We start from the raw sequence: 19,646 nt of genomic DNA, 5'->3' as shown, positions 1-19,646 counted from the left end.
ATATTAATTACAATTCACCTCAATTTTATATGCTTGACAGATTAGATTAAATGATCATATTCATAATACTGAGTATTTTGAGTAATAGATGTATAAGAGTTTTTTATTGTAAAATAGCAACGTAGAATGGTGTACAGTAAGAGCGATTAAAAAAGTCTAGCACATACTTACAGTTGGCATCACATATTGGCTTTGTTTCTGCCTCACTTAACTCAGATTAAGATTTGAACATGATCTCCTTGTCCTTGAGTTTATCTACCTCTTTTTAAGAAAACAAATGATTTCTGTCCAAAGTTAATTATAATTTACATGCAATAGACTTACTAAATTGCTTCCAGATCTGCACTTAAATAAGAATACTGGAAAGAAGTATTTTCACTGTAAAAAGAATCTTTGTCTTTGTCCAAATGTGCATTTTCCTTAACTACTTACGTTCAACTAATTTTCTCTACAACCAAAAATGGTACCTAAAAAACCTTGAAAGACATTAACAACGATTCAATAGTTTATTGCTTTCTCCATCAACTATTATAGGAATACAAATTCACTTGTAAAATTTGGAAAAGTGCAACTTACTGGGAAACTTTTTGCCATTAACCAAAAATACAGAAAGAAAATACAATTCCTTTCCTGTTTTAATGACTGATTGGCATTGACTGCCTTAGAGCTGTGGTGAGACAGATTTTGAGAATGGGTGATGTAGTTATGCAGAGCTGTTCAACTAAATGATCTAAGCTGTAATCATGGATTAGGAAGCTGTATTGTGTAGCTTCCATCCCAATATAAATACCATGTTGAAAAAAGTGAGTAGCATTTCTGCTAAAAAAAAAAAAAAAAAAAGCATGTCTGTGAAAACAAAATTTAGGACAGATAAAAAGCATGCATGACTGTATTTACTCACATGTATGACTGTATAAGATTCTCTTAGATATAGCAGTCAGAGGCATTTGAAGTGAGCAACATACTCTCATGCCTCCTACCTAAACTCTTGGTGCTAACTGGACATGAAGCTACAAGGGCCTTTATCCAGAGCAGTAGTTATAATAGGAATTCTACTAGAAAGTTAACAATGAGATGCTACAACTCACACATTTGAATATTTAATATTTCAAAACCTGGTCATACTAAGTGTTGTTGAAGATGTGAACCAACTGAAATGCTCATTACTACTGAATGGGTTATAAATTGATAGACTTCTTTGGAATGTTTTGGCACTTTCTTAAATGAATACACACATACCATATGACTTCAATTTTTTACTCCTAGGAATATTCTCAGTATAAAAGAAAGCACAACTCCAAACAAAGATTTGTACACAATGCTTCATGGCAGCCACAAACCAGTAACTACTGAAATGTCCACCAAAACAAGAATGTATCAACAAATTGTTGTATATTCACAAAAGGATATTACTCAGAAATAAAAAAGAACATATTAATATAAACATCCATATAAGTGAGTCACAAAATTATTATGCTGAATGTAAAAAAGCAGGAGAAAAAAGTATATATTCTGTGATACCATTTACATAAAATTCTAGAAAATTAAAAGTGATCCATCTATAGAGTCAGAAAACAGTCAACCATTGCCTATGGCAGGGGTGAAGGGAGTGATAAGTGGCAAAGAGGCATGAAAACTTTTGGAGAAGATTGAAATGTTTTTTCTTGATTGTGGCAAGAGTGTTACAATGGTATACTTATATTGGATCTGATGGAATTACAGAACTGAATTTTATTTACCTTACTTATAAGTTGATATGGTTATAAAATAAACCTGCATGAATAGATATTCCCTATGGTTTGATCCTAGAAAAAAGCAAAACAAGTTTTCTCCTTTGGAACATGAAATAAAATATCCTGAAACATTAATTTGTGAATCACAAAAAACAGAAAATCTGAACAAACTAATAATGAGCAAAGAGATTAAATCAGTATCAAAAGTCTCCCATTAAGGAAAGCCCAATATCAGATAGCTTAGTTGCTGAATTCTAGTAGATATTTAAGAGTAATCATTTCCAAACTCTTCCACAAAATTGAAGAAGAGGGAATACTTCCAAATTTGCTCCATGAGGCCAGAATTACCCTGATACTAAAGCCAGACAAGGACACTCAAGAAAAGAAAATTATAGACCAATAGCCCTGATGAACATAGAGGCAAACACCCTCAATAAAACACTAGCAACCTGAATTCAATACCAGGATAATTTGTCATTATCATCATCAAATGCAATTTATCCCAGAGATGCAAAGATGTTTTAACCTACAGAAATCTACACGAGATACTCTGCATTACAGAATGAAGGACAAAAAATCCTATGATGCTCTCAGATGCATTTGACAAAATTCAACATTTATTCATAAAAAAATTGTACACAGTGAGGTACAGACGGTATGTACTTCCACAAAATATAAGCCATATATGACAAGCTCATATCATAATGATCCATGAAAATTTGAAAGTTTTCCCTTTAAAATATGGGTCAAAACAAGGATAACTATCTTCACCACTTCTTTGCAGCATAGTACTGTAAGCACTAACTAGGGCAATTAGGCAATGGGAAAAAAATAAGAAAGGAAGAATTTAAATTGTCCCTTTTTGAAGGTAACATGGTCTTTATATATAGAAAACTATAAAGATTCTACACATAAAAAAATCCGTGTCCTAATAAAATCAGTATAGTTGCAGGATATAAAATCATCATACCAAAACAGCAACATTTCTATACACTAACAGTGAATTAATTAAAATAAATCTAGAAAACAATGTTATTTATAAAGGCTACAAAATATGATACTTAGGAATAAATTTAATCAAGGATATGAAAGATCCATTCATTGAAAACCATAAAATATTGACAAAAGAAGACACAAATAAGTGGAAATAAATAGCATGTTAATAGATTAGAAGATTTCATATTGTTAAAATGTCCATACTATCCAAAGTTATCTGAAGATTTGATTCACTTTTTATTAAAATTCAATTGTAGAGTGAGAGATAGAGGTTCAATTTCATTCTACTATGTATGGGTTTCAAGTTTTCCCAGCACCACTTATTAAAGAGGCTATCTTTTCTCCAATCTATGTTTATGGTGCCTTGTCTAGTATGAGATAACTGTATTTATGTGGGTATGTCTCTGTGACTTCTATTCTAGTCTGTTGGTCTTTGTGTTTATTTTTGTGTCAATACCATTCCATTTCTGTCATTATAGCTCTGTAGTATAATTTAAGGTCTGGTATTGTGATCCCTCCTGCATCATTTTTCTCTCTAATGATTTTTTTGGCTATTGTGAACCTTTTTATTTTTCCAAATGAATTTCATGATTCCTTTTTCTATTTCAAAGAAGAATGTCATTAGAATTTTAATAGGAATTGCATAAAATATGTATACCACTTTTGGTAGTAGATCATTTGGACAATATGAATTCTGCCTATCCAAGAATATGGGAGATCTTTCCATTTTCTAAGGTGTTCTTTAATTTCTTTCTTTACTGTTCTTTAGTTTTCATTGTAGAGGTCTTTCATCTCTTTTTGTTTGATTGATTCCCAAATACTTTACTTTTTTCTTTTTTCAAAAAAATAATTTATTAATTTTGATTCATTGTAAACAAATGTGGTACAACTTATTTCTCTGGTTGTACACGAAGTAGAGTCATACCATTTGTGTAATCCTACATGTACATAGGATAAGGATGTTTGCCTCTTTCTGTTATTTTCCTTCCCCTTACCCCTCCCACCCCTCTTTTCCCTCTATACAATCCATCCTTCCTCCATTCTTGTCTCCCTCCCACCTCCCCGTATCATCATCCACTTACCAGAGAGATCATTCATCCTTTGGTTTTTTGGGATTGGCTTATTTCACTTAGCATGATATTCTCTAACTTCATCCATTTGCCTGCAAATGCCATAATTTTATTCTTTATGACTGAGTAATATTCCATTGTATATATATAACACAGTTTCTTTACCCATCCATCAATTGAAGGGCATCTAGGTTGGTTCCACAATCTAGGTATTGTGAATTGAGCAACTGTGAACATTGATGTAGCTGCATCACTGTAGTATGCTGATTTTACGTCCTTTGGGTATAGGCCAAGGAGTGGGATAGCTGGGTCAAATGGTGGTTCCATTCCAAGTTTTCTAAGGAATCTCCACACTGCTTTCCAGAGTGGCTGCACTAATTTGCAGCCCCACCAGCAATGTATGAGTGTACCTTTTTCCCCACATCCTCGCCAACACCTATTGTTGCTTATGTTCTTGATAATCGCCATTCTAATTGGGGTGAGATGGAATCTTAGGGTAGTTTTGATTTGAATTTCTCTTATTACTAGAGATATTGAAAATTTTTTCATATATTTGTTGATTGCTTGTAGATCTTCTTCTATGAATTGTCTGCTCATTTCCTTACCCCTTTTGTTGACTGGGTTATTTGTAATCTTGGTGTGAAGTTTTTTGAGTTCTTTATAGATTCTGGAAATTAGTGCTCTGTCTGAAGTATGTGTGGCAAAGATATTCTCCCATTCTGTAGGCTCTCTCTTCACATTACTGATAGTTTCCTTTGCTGAGAAAAATCTTTTTAGTTTGAATCCATCCAAGTTGTTCATTCTTGCTTTTATTTCTTGTGCTTTGGGAGTCATATTAAGGAAGTCTGGTCCTAAGCTGACATGATGATTTGTATCTACTTTTTCTTCTATAAGATGCAGGGTCTCTGGTCTGATTCCAAGGTCCTTGATCTATTTTGAGTTGAGTTTTGTGAAGGGTGAGAGATAGCAGTTTAATTTCATTCTGCTGCATATGGATTTCCAGCTTTTCCAGCACCATTTGTTGAAGAGATTATATTTTCTCCAGTGAATGTTTTGGCACCTTTGTCTAGTATGAGAAAACTGTATATATTTGGATTTGTCTCTGTGTCCTCTATTCTGTACGATTGATCTACCTGTCTATTTTGGTGCCAATACCATGCAGTTTTTGTTACTATTGCTCTGTAGTATAGTTGAAGTACTGGTATTGTGATACCTCCTGCTTCATTCTTCTTGCTAAGGATTGCTTTAGCTATTCTGAGTCTTTTATTTTTCCAAATGAATTTCACTATTTCTTGCTCTATATCTATGAGGTACATCATTGGAATTGCATTGAATTTGTATAGCACTTTTGGTAGTATGGCCATTTTGACAATGTTAATTCTACCTATTCAAGAACGTGGGAGATCTTTCAATCTTCTAAGGTTTTCTTTAATTTCTTTATTGTTTTTATTGTAGAGGTCTTTCACCTCTTTTGTTAGATTTATTTCCAAGTATTTTATTTTTTTCTTGAGACTCTATGGGATAGTTTTCCTGATATCTTTCAGCTGTCTTTCACCCTGCACAAAACTCAACTCAAAGTGGATCAAGAACCTAAGCATTAGACCAGAGACCCTGCACCTACCCGAAGAAAAAGTAGGCCCAGTTCTCCATCATGTCAGCTCAGGAACTGACTTCCTTAATAAGACTCCTAAAATGCAAGAAGTAAAATCAACAATCCATAAATGGGATGGTATCAAACTAACAAGCTTCTTCACAGCAAAGGAAACAATCAAGAATTTGAACAGAGAGTCTATAGAACGGGAGAAAATCTTTGCAGCCTGCACCTTAGACAGAACATTTGTCTCCATGATATACAAAGAACTCAAAAAACTTTACACCAAAAACCAAATAACCCAATTAATAAATGGGCAAAGGAACTGAGCAGGCACTTCACAGAAGCAGAAATATGAATGGTCAACAAATACATGAAAAAAATGTTAACCATCCCTAGCAATTAGAGAAATGCAAATTAAAACTACACTGAGACTTCATCTCACTCCAGTCAGAATGGCAATTATCAAGAATACAAGTAACAATAAATACTGGTGAGGATGTGGGGGAAAACATTCATTCATACATCACTGGTGGGACTGAAAATTGGTGCAACTACTCTAAAAAGCAGTATGGAGATCCCTTAGAAAACTTGGAATGGAACCACCATTTAACCCTGTTATTCCACCCCTCAGTACATAGCCAAAGGACTTAAAAGCAGCATACTACAGTATTGCAGCCACATCAATGTTTATAGCAGCTCAAGTCACAATACCGAAGCTTTGGAACCAGCCTTGGTGCCCTTCAACTGATAAATGGATAAAGAAATGTGTCACATATACACAATGGAATATTACTAAATCATAAAAATGAGATTATGGCATTTGACAGTAAATGGATGGAACTTGAGATAATAAAAACCAAAGGTTGAAAGTTCTCTCTGATATATGAATGCTAACTCTTAATAAAGGAGGGAAGAATAGAACTTCATTGGATTAAACAAATGGGAATGAAGGGAAAGGAGGGAAGATGGGAATAGCAAAGACAGTAGAATGAATTGCACATAACTTTATTATACTCATATGTTGTAGTCAGCTATTTCGCTGCTGTGACTAAAAGGATCTGACCAGCACAATTGTAGAGGAGAAAAGGTTTATTTGAGGGCTTATGGTTTCAAAGGTCTTAGTCCACAGAAGGCCGGCTCCATTCCTCAGGTCTTGAGGTGAGGCAGAACATCATGGTGTAAAAGCATGGCAGAAGAGCATGGCAGAGGGAAGCAGCTAGTATTATCAGGAAAAAGAGAGAGAGAGAGAGAGAGAGAGAGAACACCACTCTCTAGATACAAAATATATACCCCATAGCCACACCCCAATTCCCACCTCCTCCAGCCACACCCTACCACTTCAATCAATCCCATCGGGGATTAATTCACAAATTGGGTTAAGATTCTTACAACTCAATCATTTCTCCTCTGAACCTTCTTGCATTGTCTCACATGTGAGCTTTAGGGGGACATCTCACATCTAAACCATGACATCATATATGAATACAGGACCAGTGTAACTCCACATTACGTATAACCCACAAAAATAGAATCCTAATTAGAATGAGTTATACTCCTTGTATGTATAATATGTCAAAATACACTCTACTATAATGTATATCTATAAAGATTTAGAAGTTCCAATAGCATTTTTCACAGAAAAAAAAATCCTAAAATTTATAATGGAACCACAAAAGATTCCAAATAGCCAAAAAAATCTTGAGCAATAAAGGCAAAACTGGAGTCATTACTACCTGACTTCAAAATATACTGCAAACTGATAGTAATCAAAACAACATAGTGCTGGCACTAAACAGACATATAGAATAATGGAATATAAATACATAAATCCAGAAATAAATCTATGCATTTATGGCCAATTGATTTTTGGAAAACATGCCAAGGATACCTGATGGGGAAAGGAAAGCCTCTTCAAATAAATTGTGCTGGGAAAATGGAATATCCACATGCAGAAGTGTATATTTGCACCCTCATCTTATACCAGGTATAAAAATCAAGTCAAATGATTTGAATATTTAAACATGAGACCTGATGTAAAACCTACTAGAAGACAAGATAGGGGGAAAGCTCCATTACATTGGTATGTGAAAATCATTAAGAGGGATTTATAATGTTCTTACCACCAAAAATTATGACTTCTCTCTATAATATATGTAATTTTATGTTGTCATTAAGTTATAACTTCTTGGGTGATAAGGAGCATGTCTTTTGCCTATCTTCCACTGAACTTGTACAGTGATATTAATGGGCTCTTAGTGCCTGCTTTATGGAAACATCTTTTATTAAACTATAGAAGAAAAGGTAGGGTTGGGTCATCCACCTTTTCTGATCAAGCTCTGCTGAAGATTGTTTAAAAGAATGAAATGCATAAAAACATTTTAAGATTAAGAAAGAATGGAGAGGGTTGGGGGTGGTTGTAGGTCAGTGGTGCCTAGCATGTGTGAGGCACTGGGTTTGATCCATAGCACCACATTAAAAAGAAATAAACAAAATAAAATTATAAAAAAATCAGAACTAGAATTTTTTACGAAAAGAAAGAATGGAGAATTACCCTAGAGCATTAATAGAATAAAAAGATGAATCTTCCCTGAGACCATCAGTATCTTATCAGGACACGAACTTCTAAAAATTTTCAACACACACACACACACACACACACACACACACACACACACACACTCAAGCGTCTTTGCAATAAAGAAAAGGAGAATCATAAATTGGAGACCCCTCACACTGTATTTAAAAGCAACCTACAATTAACTTTAGAACATGTTACTTTATCCAGACTAACTGAAGGGTAAAAGCTTTGAAAAAACCCAGCTGTTCCACTTGGTACTTTCATGCATTTAAGTAATGAGACATGTAGAGATGCTCTGTTTCCTGCCCTATACCAAGAAAACATGTGTAATGTTGCTGTCTGACATCCCATCCCCAGCACATTTGCTAAGTAATTTCCAGTTGAGGATCTCTCTTGGTCACTTAAGATTTTTCCCCTTGATTTTTTTATTGTTTTCTTTTGACTGATAGTCTCTAAATGCAAACTTTTGAAGAAATCCTATAGCAGAATAATTTCCTCCTAATGCCAATTTAAAGTAGCTAACTGTGGAGAAGTTTGTCCTTTACATTTGTTGATTTTTAACTCCTCTGGGTAGCAGTACAAAGGCTGAAGCTACTGGATTTGTCTCTAAACAGAGGGTATTTGTATACGGTTTTATAGTACATAGTACATCAGACATTTCAAATTCCAAAGTGTTGTTATAATTTTTAAATAATACATCACTGAAATTTTGTCTTAGTGTAGAACATTCCAGTCCTCCACAAACATTTATGAGCTCCATTTTTTTCCGCTTATTAAATAGCAATCTTCCTGGCACATGTATAGTACTGTGCGTCCTAGCCAAATAAACCACTGTCAGATGAAATTAGTTAAATTCAATGCATATTTCATGCAATGTTACCAACACATTAAATTTGCACCTTCTATAAATAAGATCATTGGATGTAAACATATAAAACTTTGGTCATCTTGATTTTTGAGTCTTAATAATTTAATTAAATGTAGATTTGTGAGGATATTGTGCATTTTGATTGCCACTAAACTTAGTGATATGATACACAGAGGCTATTTTGCAGCTGTGGAAAGGATTACCAGTAGCTTTGCCTGCCAACAGTTACCATTCTGAAAGAGCATGAAATACTACAGTTCATTGCTCTGTGTGAACACAATCATGTTAAACTGAGCAGCCTTGTAAAGCACTGTGATCTTTGAACTTCAGGAGTTGTTCAGGCCCTGCAGAAATGAAAGAGCAGTTAAGTGGGAAAGTTTTAAAATCAGCATTGCAAAATAATATTCCTAAAATAATTGCAGTGAAAGAAGAAAAAAAGGAAGGAGGGGCCCCTTCCTGGTCATGTGTGTGGTTTTTTTAGACTCAAAGAATGAAATTATGAAAGTAAAATTTCAATTTTCTTTCAAAGTGCTGGACTTATTTGGAGTTATTATAGCTCTTGCTGATACCTTCTATTTTCTCATCCCCCTCCAAACTGCCATTCAAGAAGAAAGCATGAGAAAAAGCAAGTTCCATGTTCAAAGCTTGCAGACTGGCTGTCAAGCTGCTCTCTGAAATAGAACAGAGAACACTTGCCTCAATATTAAAGGCTCCTAGGAGTCTACACCATGTCCCCGAAACAGCCTTTATATTCTATGGGATTCTAAGCTCACTGATGAAATTCAGCCCATTAGCAGGCAAGGTTCTGACCTGCCAGGGAGAAAAGACTGCCTGACTTAGAACTCCCATAGACCACAAGCATGGGAGGAATTTGTCAGTCAAATTGATCTCATTTGTTCATAAAGCAATAGTTGTATGTTTATTCTACCAAGCGATTTGGAACAATTTCATCCCACATTTTCCCCCACCCTCTTTCTTCCTTTATTCTATTCATTTATTTCATTTAAACCCACCCAGGGTTTTTCCCTTTGAAATCATTTTCATGATGAACTATAAAACAAAGGATGTTAGTTGGAAGGGACTTTCAAGATCCAGTTCCTCATTTTGCAGTTGAAGACGTGAGGATTCAAGACATGAAATGACTCACCGGTTATTGCTAGATAGTGGCAGAACTCATGGCTAGCTTTCTGCCTCCTTATCTTTCAATTGAATGTTCTTTGCCAGACCCCACATGCTCTCAAAGGCTCTTGATCCCTCCTTTTAAAAATCTGAGCTAGTTCTTTACATAGGCAGCCTCACATGGTATGACTTAAAGGCATGAGTAATCCAGCTTGAAGCCACATTTCTTCACTGCTGGCCAGGATGCAGGGAATTTCCACCATTAGCTGATCAAAAGAAGATCTACTGTTACTTGTGAATGGACATGGGTCTGACACAAAGATTTGCTCTTTTTGGAACTCCTACAGTGATTTTGGCAAAAGGATATTCTATTCCTTGATCCTAAGTCATTGACATTCCTTAATTCCTCATCTCATCAGATACAGGAAAATCATAGTCATGCTTTCTGATGAAGCTTGTGGCCAATCTGGAAGACCGTACAAGGGAAATTATTATACTTTCTGAGCATGAAGATGACACAGTAGTTCAAACGAAGGGATATTTATGGGATACTGTATTAATGGTTTAGAAAGAATAGGAAGGACGGAGGGAAAGATGAAATGAAGGAAGGATGGATGGATGAAAGGGATGAAAAGAAAGATAAGTAGGATGACATGACTGAAAGTAAAGATGACTATATAAAGAGGAAGAAAGAGCATATAAAACCAAGCCACTGAAAGTCTAATTATTATACTTTTTAAAGACTTGAGTTTTTTCTAATCTGCATTTAACTATAGTAACAAGTTCTAGGGGTAGACAGAGCCACGGAAGATTTGTTCAAACTAATAAAAAGCTCAGAATTGGAAGAGGTTTTCATCAGATTATCAGATAAAGCTCTTCTCCAAGTCTATAAGAAGAATAAAGAAACTGGAGTAAGGATTTTGCCAAAATAAAAATAACATATCAACTAGGGAGCTTAAGAGTGTTCATCACTGCTAGAAGGTGCCCATATTTGGCCACAAGTGTGTTTTGGTTGTAAATGGGCTTATTTATTTCTTATTGCTTCATATATTTAAGACAGGTTTAATGATAGGCATACATTCTTTTTGGAGAAGTGCTTCTGAAGAATGAGCTAATGGTAGGCATGGCTTTGTCTGTGGGTACACTTTGAAGACTGACATTTTTCCCCTTAAACAATACTGGAATAGACTCTTCCCATTTATTCTAGGACTATCATTTTAAAAATACTTTTTATGAATGATCAATATTCCTTCAGTTATACATATTACTGCTTAAGATAATTTGATACAGTTTTTTCTCAAATTTTAATATGCACTAAAATTACCAAGAGATATTGTAAAAACAAAAACAAAACAAAAAAAAAAAAACAAAAACAAAAACAGTGTAATGTAGTATACTTGGAATGGAGTCCTAGATTCTGCATTCCCAACAAACTGCCAGTTATGTCTATGCAGCTGGTCCACACTTTGAGTACCAATAAGTTAATACATTTAATGGGGTGATCCTCACATCACATAGTCCTGGGAGCCAGACCATCTCTTTCAGGAATGTAAATCTCACATTCTTTCAGGACTAAATATAAAGTATGCGAGGCCCACATATGACCCACCCCACCATGTAATTCTACTGATACTGCTTATCACCACCAAAGGTAGTCCCAAGAAAAAGGTCCTCATCTATGATGAGGGGGCATCACATACCTGAGGTGGAATTGGATATTTCTATTATGTACAAGAAAGGTTTGGTAAAATGCAGAATAACAATTCTTTTTTTTTTTTTATTTTGCATGATTTTTTAAATTTTTTTTTATTTTTTTATTGTAAACAAATGGGATACATGTTGTTTCTCTGTTTGTACATGGCGTAGAGGCATTCCATTTGTGTAATCATAAATTTACATAGAGTAATGTTGTTTGATTCATTCTGTTATTTTTTTCCCTTCCCCCCACCCCTCCCACCCCTCTTTACCCTCTATACAGTAGTTCCTTATTCTTGAACTACTAACATGATAACATAAGAAGCACAACTCCTACTTTCAGGGCATTGGGGAAACAACTCAGAAAAGACCATTCTAATAAGGTGGAGTTTGGAGGAGAACGAACCAAACTTGTTGACACAATTCGTCATGTCTTTTGTTTTGTCAAGACCATATGCCAATTGGTAAACTTAAAATTATATTGAACACAGATAATCTGGCCTTGGAAAACAGGAAAAATAAGGTAAAACCCAAGCCTCTCCTCTGTCCATCGTCTTTTATTCCCTTGCACTTTCAGATAATTTTTTATTTGATAATTCAAGCCAAACCAAACATGAAACTATATATTTGGCTTAGAGTAAATAGAACATATGTTTATGATGAATTTGACCAATTTGATTTATGTAGTATGCAAGTGTCTTATCAGAAATCCAGATTTACTGGTATGAAAGTAAGTTTGATAAATAAATATCATATAAAGTGCTCAAAAACCATATTAGATCTATTAAATATATTGTATTTGGTACATTGGATGATCAGAAGTTAACATATATTTGATGAAAGTATAACTGTGAGTCTACACCTAGAACTATTCTGGAATGTAGAATTATAATAGTGCATATATTTAAGGATTCGTCTAGTGAGATAGCTCTAATATCTAAAAAGGACAAGAATCAAGGCAACCAGAACTGATGGTACTAGGGGTGATGGAGGAGGAACAGGATCTCCAGTTTTGCTTGATAAACAGAGTGCACTGGAGAGTACACTGGAGGTAAGGCACACTTCTTCAGGAAGGAGGAATTCATGCAGATTCAAGATGGGAAGTAGCACAGATGTGAGTGACTTAACAGGCAGCTGCCCATATGGTTCTGGAGCTCAAGTGAGAGGAACAGAGTGAAGCTATGGATTGGGGATCATAGGTCAATTGATGTAACTGGTGTCATGAGAGCACCCACGGAGACTGTGCAGTTAAGAATTAATGAAGATGGAAAACTAAAATCTGGAGAAAACCTACATTAATGGAATACTCAAGGAAAACCACGTTTGATTCCTATGGCGAATTTTTTTACCTGTTGAATTTTAAAAATTCAATATTTCCTGCTTCCCCATACTTTGATTCTTCGAAAATTTATATACACACCGGGCATGGTGGTGCACATGTAATCCCAGTGACTTGGGAGGTTGAGGTAGGAAGATCACAGGTTCAAAGACAGCCTCAGGGATTTAGAGAGACTATAAGCAAACTAGTAAATAAAAAATTTTATAAAGGTCTGCGGATGTGGCTCAGTGGTTAAGGGCCACTGGGTTCAATCCCTGATACCAAAAATTAAATTAAATTAATATACTATTAAATTAGCACCAAATGACTCTATTCCTATATGTGGCAACATCATCAGAAATAACAGAGAAGTTTTAAGGGGTAGGGCAGGGTGGGTCTGATTGGTTTCCTGCCTCAGACTGGTTACATGTATGATCTGTTACCTCCTTAGCCTTCTCAACATCTCTGCTGGTGTCAAAGTAGCAATCAAAAAAGCCAAATGTGCATCTTCATATACCTGAACTGCTTTATCCAAAGTTTTTATTCTTCCATTCCCCACTGGGGCTTCTATGTCTTCAAAAAATGGCAAAAATATTTCAAGGACATAATAGCTATATCTATGTTATCAGCCAATATTTTTGACCAATGGTAACAACTAAAGTTAAAAGTAATGAACATATCTGAGTCAAAATCAATTATGCTCTTTTTAGGGAATGTGAATGACTGACACAAACTGAACTAGTAGATTCATGTGGGCAATTTGTCTAAAATAATTCAGAACAAGAAGATAATGGAGAATGGGGTGGGGGTGGGAGAAAGTGGAGGAAGCAAATTCAAGGAGACAGAAGAAAGTAAAGGTGAACTATGTCAACCACCATCTATTATTTGATTATGCCCTGGAGAATTAAAAAAAATATTTTCCACATATTTTAGAAATATTTTAAATGTTTGCTCTGGAAATTTAATGCAATAGTAGAGGAGAGGTTTCTGATACTGTCATAGAAGCATGTCAGCAAACAGGATATGATTTTAAGATTAGAAAGACATTTGGCTAACTTTTTTTACTTCTATAATGTGTGTGGGGGACACTCTGGATTCATTGCCATGCACCAAAGTCTACCTATATCAATTTGGAAGATCTTAGAACATGAAGAGCAAGATGCACTCTCTTAAAATAGAAGTGAATGTGAATAATGTCCACTGAATAATTCAAATTAGGTACCAATTAATGAAATACAAATCAGTTCTGGATCACACCAAAGAAAGGTTTATAGACAATTCACAAAATGTCTGTGACTGGATAGCTTCACAATCTTTGGTGGTAGCTCAGCTAGTTTGAAAGCTATCCAGATCCTGTGTCCCCCATCCATAGTTTTGTCTGTGCTGACAATTTGCTGAGCTTGTGTACATTGAGCAAAGGGCAAAGGACTGACATAAAAGGGAGAAATGCTTGCTCACAAATGTCCTGTTTTTAAGATTTGAGGCTGATGGCAGACAACTGCACTATAACCCGTTTAGGGGGCCCAGGAGGACCAAGAACGTGACCACTGTGATGCTTTTCATTGTCATATTTGAAAGGAGCTGGAATAAATTTATATTTCTGAGTGTTCCTAGTGTAACTAGAAACTTTTATCTTCAAATAATTTGTCTTTTATTTTCAGATTATCTACATTGGCCAAATAATTGTTCTGGAAATTATTTAGTAGTTTCCTCAGAGCACAGTAAGGTCATTATTTACTGGTTTTGAACAGGCTGAAATTACAAGAAAATCCTAAGAATTTTATGCTCAGAAAAACCATCTAAAATGGCTTAACTCTATACACTTTCCATCCATATTATGTAAGAGAAATTTTAGATCTAAATAAGTAATGATGGTATCTTTAGCTCTGACTTTGAGATACTTTCCCCCAGTAGTTAGTTATTGTTGGAAATTAGGTGGATTATTTTCTGCAGTTGCGTCGTTACAGGCTCTCTGGCTGAGGTCCACTCATTCCCCTCTGTCTTGCTGCACTGCCCAGAGCGTCTTGTTTAAGCAGCAGCTGTTCTGCTGTAAGCCACTGTGATTAGTGTTCTGGGGGCCAAGCCACCCATGTTTTTGGGGAGGCACAATTTAGACTATTGTTTGTACTTTTAAAAAAAAATGGATGTGATATCCATGTAAAGGGAAGATCCTCTCCTCTCTAGCATTCTGGTAGAATAGGGTATAAAATGTGAACAAATGTGTCAACAAAATAGACATCCTTCATCATCCAGTTTGGATGACTTTTTCATTTTCTTATAATTCAGATTTATTTTGCTTAGTACCATTTAAAGTATCTGATAGCTGTTTGGAAGATGTAGAACTTATTTATTAAATCAGATAAAAGAACAATGATTTTTAGGAATTTCTTGACTTTGTGATCTAAAACATAGATCTGCTTTTTATTTCTTAAAAATTATAATTACTCATTAGTGATATTATGCATTGGCATTTTTTTGTTGTTGTAGAATATACATTCTGTGAATGTGCATCCTATAAATTCAATGTAGATATGGTAACAAACAACTTTTTATATTTAGGGAGATTAGACATTTATTTTTGTGTCCTCTATATGAAATGGAAAGAGACAGTTGGGTTCATTACTTAATGAAAGAAAAACATAAAGCAGAGCTGTTCAGAGTCTAGGGGAGATGGTGTATCCTTGATTCTATCTTGCCTTTCTACACTTGGCAAATATTACCTATCTTCCCGCTCATGACGGTGCCACAGAAGAAACAGGGAATGTGTTGGGACTAATGAGACGTTAACTAACTCAGGCTGACTCCTTACTCCCTGGCGAGTGAGCAAAATCAAGGCTCAAAGGTGGTTTCAAAGGTTCATGTCGATAAACCGGACCACCATCAGGGATTGGTTAACAACAGTTCCCCAAACATGATCAGCTCGTGCTTGCCATATAGTCCAATGGGACTCTCACCTGCGTGAACTCCCCATGCCTTGCTGACCTTTAAGCTGATTGGTTCCTGCCTAGCCCCCACCCTACATAAAAGCGGTGGGATTTCCTCAATAAACGAATTCCTGCTGTGACTGGTGTCCCTGACACATCTGATTGTCCTCTGCCCCGAGGGCTGGGAGCTGCTGGTCAGTCGGCCCTACCTATCCTGGTCTGACCTTGTTGGGGAGTGTCCCCTTCTCTTGCTGCTGGTTGAGAAGAGCAAGGGGGCATAAGACCCAGACAGGCATGGTCCTCTTCTCTTCTTCTTATCACTTATATATACTTTCGATATTCTTTCTAGATGCTCCAGATTATAATTACATTTTTAAAAAACTTTGTCTAAATTGGGTGACTACTCTAGAAAGAGCAATGTATCAAATGTTTATAAACATCTTAATTCTACTGCCTGTACCAGTGGATAATTTAAGACACACTGTCCCGATATGAAGCACTATAAGGCAAAGTGCATTCTGCATTGTACATCAGTTTGTACACATGTACATCAGTTTGGTACATGGTTTGTACCAAAATCAATTTGTACACATGCACCAAAACCAAACCCTGGCTCTTTGAGACACGGAGATATTCTTAATCATATTATCAACACTTAAAACTATCAGGAACAATTTTATTTACTTCTTGGTTTATTGTTTCCCTTCATGAATTTCTAAACTCTAGGAGAGCAAGGACTTCTAATGCCGCAGACTCAAAGCATGTATCTCGCACCTGACACAGACAAGGCACCTTGTAACTATCACTTTAGTGGATAAACGAATGAGGTTCTCAGCATCTTGAACCTGAAAATCTGACTTTTCTTTTCAACAATTTCATTTTTACAGTTGGGAAAGTGGAATCTGTAAAATGTAAGATAGTTTACAGTGAAGCTACTTGAGATATTAGTGATACAGCTGGGAATAGAATATAATCTCCTAATTCCTGTTCTAATTTACATTCAGATACACTTCAACTATGAACAGTGCTGATTATTTGTAGATGGAAGAAATTCCTTCTTACTGACACTGTTGGACCAACTAGGAATCCTAATTAGAATACATTGTAGTAATTAGAATCCAATAGGAGTCTATGGATTTAAATGGTTCTAATTTGAAATGAATTCTCTATAACATTAGTTAGTGAAGTTGATTTAAGTTTTGGAAATGTTGACATTGAACTTTATTTTTACTGGTACATAATAATTATATAGAATAATTATATAGAAAATTCATCGTGGCATTTTCATACATGCACATGACAATTTGATCTGTATGTCTCTTCTGCCTCCTTCTGCTTTGGTAGGATGATACTCTGCAAATAAGACAATTTTAGTTTTCCATTCTTTCTATTATTGTTCTACTTTCTTTTCAAAGAGAAGTGTTACCTTCTGCTATTGTTTCAAATATTTCTTAGAATTATTTTTTTAAAAGTTTCTACCTCAGTGAAAACTTCCACATGTAAAATTGCTCCTACTATCTTCTGATAAATTAGTCCCAGGCTTACTTGAAATCCTGTCTGTTATTTCCATCCTACTTACACAGATGTTCCTGTCTCCAAAGAAACATATTATTCTTGTACATTAAATGGAGCATTAAAAATATTGTCTTACACATAGTTTTCAATCACTGCTGATAGATAAGCTACAGCAAAAAGAGTTTTCTAATAAGCTTTTCCACAGTGTAATGATGAGGACCTTAAAAAGAAACCTAAAATCTGTATTTTATTCTGAGCTTATTCCAAGACTTGTCTGAGTTAAATTTTTTGCGTTTTAACTTTTGTTCAATGGTCCATTAACAGAACTTTTAAATATATTCCAAATTGATTGGACATCTAGTAAAATATGGTGATATACAAGTTAAAATTAAAGTAGAAATACATGCAAAATATTAATTTTATACCATCTTATTTGATTTTCACTTTGTGATTATTGAGCTATCAATATTTTGAAAATAAATCTATGAATATCCAGGGTTGATAGGTCAAAGTCCACATTCTTCTACAGGCACCCCAGGCTACCAAATTTCCCTACTTGGCCCATTTCCCTCCGCTCCTAAGCACTTCTGTCCTGGAGCATCATATGCTTCACCCAGGATGCCTCATGGCTGGTCAGCTCTTCATGACATACTGCTCTTGCTGTTTTCTCTTCTTCAAATTCTCTCTCTCTATTTCTGATCCTTATCTCCTATTTGTCTTTTAAATATCTAATTGAAATATCACCTCCATGATACCACATTTCCTAACCTCTTCTTTGTCCTGGGTAGAATATTTTTTTCCTTCCTTTCTTACCACGTAATATCTTGTGTTTATCTCTACTCACATTCTGTAGTTACTGATAAAATATATGGCTTCCATGGAATTCTGGAAGAGCCAGGAACTGAGACTTGATTTCGTTTTTCTAGGTTCTAGAACAATACCTGGAACACAGAAGGATCTCAAATAAGCCAATCCCAAAAAAACCAAAGGAAGAATGTTTTCTCTGATAAGTGAATGACTATACATAATGGGGGGATGGTGGGGGTGGGGCAGATAAGATAAGAATGGAGGAACTTTGAATTGTGTAGAGGGAAATGGGCTGGGTGGGGGTGGGGAAGGAAAGATAGTGAACTGAGACAGATATTACTACCTTATGTACCTGTATGATAACACAAATAGTGTGAATCTACATTGTGTACAACCATAGAAGTGAAAAGTTATACCCCATTTGTGTACAATGAATCAAAATGCAGCCTGTAAAAATAAAAAAGAAAAAGAAAAAATAATTCATGGGTCTTGGGCACATGAGAGAATTCATTGACAATGAGTCAAATGATATATTATTTGTATTATTTTGCTAAATGAGAAAAGCATGGGAATTATAAAGATTCTTCCCATATGATTTAATACTCTTACTTAGGAAAATAATTTTGAAAACCAGGAAATAAAATACCAGGAAAAAATTAGCATTGTTTCAGTTTTGGGCATTTAGATATAATAAACACGGGCTAGAATTTAGAAACTTAAAATAGGGTGAAAAATTAGACAATATATCACCATCTGTTCTTATGGAAAACTCTGGTAATTTGTCACAATTCACCATCCTCAACAGATTTAGTATTGTTTTAATAGTAAAAATAAAGGTCCAGGGAAGTTGACTTCAGTAGACTTAAAAGCAAACAGACTATTCAAGCATATCTGCTGGAGGTTCAAATTGGAATATAAAGGGGATTTTGCTACAGTTAATTCATATAGAAGGTCTGTAATATTTCCTTGAACTTTTCCTTACTTGATATTACTGTTTCTCTTTCATTCCATGTCCCATTTCCTCTTCACCTAGGTGTACAATATGAAAAAAAGTAATTTTTCCTGGTGTATGTAGCAGACATATAAGAACATATAGTCATACAATACATATATATGTATTTGTGTATACTGTGATGTGAATTTTATGAGTAAAATATAATGAGAGTGGTTTCTCTCTAGTGAGTACTGATATAATATGAATGTCTGTGTCCCCCTCAAATTCATGTATTGAAATCCTAACCCCAAGGTAATGATATTAGGAGTCAGGGTCTTTGGGAGGTGGTAAAATCACAAAGGTGGAGCCCTCATGAGTGGATTAGTGCCCTTTACCAAAGAGGCCCCTGAGAACTGGCTTCCCCTTTTTATCACATGAAGACACCACTAGAAAGCACCAGATACACCAGAAAGTGAACCCAAAAAGAACATCTCT

The sequence above is a fragment of the Sciurus vulgaris genome, assembly GCF_902686455.1.
Source record: "Sciurus vulgaris genome assembly, chromosome: 5".
Lineage (NCBI taxonomy): Eukaryota > Metazoa > Chordata > Mammalia > Rodentia > Sciuridae > Sciurus > Sciurus vulgaris.
This window is presented reverse-complemented; position numbering follows the sequence as displayed.